The following is a 3,281-nucleotide window of genomic DNA, read 5'->3' as shown; positions in this document are numbered from 1 at the left end:
CAGCCTTTTTTATATGTCACGTACTCACCGACAAGCCACGGAAAACAGGAACACTCACTTCCGGGTTGTACGTCACAATAAAAGTCCGGCTTACGTCTCTGGCTGGATTTAAAAGTGCGTCATACTTCATTTAATGAACACATCACAAATTAAATCAACTCTTTCATGTCAAAATTCAAGGATGTGGATAACTCCTGTCTTTTTTGTGGACACGCTGATGAAACTTTAAAACACGGGTGTTAAACATGCGGCCCGGGGGCCAAATGCGGCCGCCAAAGGGTCCAGTTCGCCCCAGGGATGTTTTTGACAAGTGTAAAAATTCCACAGTCTTGAATTGAATTAAGCAAAAATAAATTTAGCTTGAATAAAGGAAAAAATCTTGAATTAATCCAAAAAAATAAATAAATAAATCTTCAATTAAGCCAAAAAACATCTTCAATTAAGTAAAAAAAAAAAAAAAAAAAATCTTCAATTAAGCAAAAAAAAAAAAAAAAAAAAAATCGCAAATTTAGCAAAAAATCTTGAAATAAGCCAAAAAAAAAAAAAATCTTCAGTTAAGTAAAAAATAAATAAATAAATAAATAAATAAAACTTGAATTAAGCCAAAAAAAAAAAATCTTCAATTAAGCCAAAAAACATCTTCAATTAAGAAAAAAGAAAAAAAAGTCTTCAATTAAGACAAAAAAAAGTCCCAAATTTAGCAAAAAATCTTGAAATAAGCCCAAAAAAATCTTCAGTTAAGTAAAAAAAAAAAAAAACAAAAAAAAAACTTGAATTAAGACAAAAAAAATTATCTTCAATTAAGTAAAAAAAAACTTGAATTAAGAAAAAAAAAAAAAAAGCGTCAATTAAGTAAAAAATTATTGAATTAAGAAAAAAAAAAAAAAAAACTTGAATTAACAACTTAAATTTTTTTCTTTGTTTTAGTGCAAAAAATAACATTAAATGATAAAATATTTACATTTATAAACTATCCTGTAACAATAAATGTGAATAACCTGAACAAATATGAACAACCTGAAATGTCTAAAGAAAATTCAGCACAATTTTAATAATTTTTCTGCCTGTTCCTCAGTGTTGAGCGTCTTTGTAGATCTGATCCATAATGCACATGTAGAAATGATAAGTTGAGGAATAATATTCTTAAAATTGCACTAAATTTTCTCACGTTTTTTTAATGTAAATTTCAGTTTTTTCAGGGTTTTTTTTTTTTGGATAGTTTATAAAAGTAAGTATTTTCATAATTCAATGGGTTTTTTTTGCACTAAAACAAAGACAAAAATTTGGAGTTGCCATTATTTATAGGTTATTATGTTATTATTTTTCTGGTCCAGCCCACTTCAGATCAAATTTAGCTGAATATGGCCCCTGAACTAAAATGAGTTTGACACCCCTGCTTTAAACCATTTATTTTTTTTCATGTAATGTCACAAAGCAATTTTGGTCGGACTTGTGTTCTTATATCTTCACCCAAGTTAACATATCATACTGTTTTTCCCTAAAAGATGTTATATGTTATTATGAAAATAAGAACAAATATCTGCCATATTTAGATAATTTTTTTATTTTAAACAAAAATTTTCAGCCTCTAAACCAACCTTTCTTCATTTTTTAATTGAATTCAAACTCACTTTATAACTCATTACCCCTAGCTATGACAAGTTATTTAATAAATCTTCTGACATTTTGATAAAATTTTAGTTAAGAGATTATTTATGTGTCTATTTATTTATTTTTTGTTTGTTTATGCATATATATTGTTGAAAATGTATTCTGTGCATGTACTAATTTTATGATTTTATTTTATTTTTATATCTGTATTCTTGTGTGTTGTGTGTATTGTGTTAAACGTTTGACAGTATTGTAAATTGATATTTAAATAATGTTTATTTTAAAGAAAATCACAAGTTAAAAAAAAAAAAACTTTATAACTTATATACTTAGTTATGTGGGTATTTTACACTGGTGGAAAATATTTAAATAAAAAAAATTACTTCCTGCTTTTTAAAACTTCTACTAAAATACATCTCAGAGGCAATTATTGCACTTTTTACCCCAATATGTTTTAATAAAGTTACTTTTAAGATAAAGACTTACACAATAATAATTTAAAAAAAAAAAACAAAACAAAACAAAACAAACATGCATTGTAAAAGTTATATCAAGTTGAAATATTTGGAGCAGATTTACTGCAGCCTAGAAATAAAGTCCAAGTATTTTTTTATTGAAGCTACATTTCTTTCCACATCTCTTACATGTATTTAAATATTTTCATCAAATAGTCTACAGTACTCATCACATTACTATAAATAATAAGAAAATTATTATTCTGTTTTTAAAATTAATTTATTTTTTAATGACACACTGGCCCAATATGCCCAATATTATGCCATAAAAACAAACACTGACAGAATATTTCCACATATATTTACATATATTCAAGAAAATTTCATGTCATTGTATTTGTAAAATCATAGATTAGAGAAAAAGCTTAAAATTGCATCTTTGTTTTTATTTCTTTTCTCTCCATCAGTAACATGCTGCAATAACTACAGACATTCTCTATTACTGATCTGATTATATCAAATATGATGATAATATCCAATACATTATCATCATATTTGATAAAGTACTTTAAGATAAGATGAGGCTTTATTGATCCCACCATGGGGAAATTTCACAGCTGACAGCAGCAACATAGAACACACCAGTGCAAAAAACAGGCAGAAAAAAAAAACACAAGAGTGAAATATGAAAGGAAAATAAGAAATTTGGTATTTATATAAATTATTATTTATATAAATAGAGAATTTAGAATTAAACATTCCTAAAATTTCAACTGCAGATCAACCTACTTTATCTCTTTATAAATAGTTTTTTTTTCCACCTTTTTTATGCTTAAATCCAAAAATAATCAATTTTTGTTTTTTCTATAGTGGTATTTTTACCCATGAATCTTCATACTTCTCCAATCTGTTTTTGTAAAATACGGCAAATGGTCCTTTATTTTACATTATTACAGCCTTACTTCCGGTGTACAGATGGTAAACTTGACAGAATCTGTGAGTTTCCTGCTCACACATAAACTACATAAAGATGATGCTGTATTGTACTGTACCGTTACTGCCAGTAGCCCGGAAGTAGTTCAGAATGGGAGTTATCTTTTTAAAAAATTTTTTTTTTACAGAAGTTTTGGTGTGACAACATCATAAAATGTTTGTTTTGTTTTTTGTTTTTGTTCTTTTTAGTTTTTATTAATATCTGGTAGGAAAAGTTGTAAA

This window comes from Sphaeramia orbicularis, chromosome 18, assembly GCF_902148855.1.
Source record: "Sphaeramia orbicularis chromosome 18, fSphaOr1.1, whole genome shotgun sequence".
Classification (NCBI taxonomy): Eukaryota; Metazoa; Chordata; class Actinopteri; order Kurtiformes; family Apogonidae; genus Sphaeramia; species Sphaeramia orbicularis.
Note: the sequence above shows the minus strand (reverse complement) of the source record.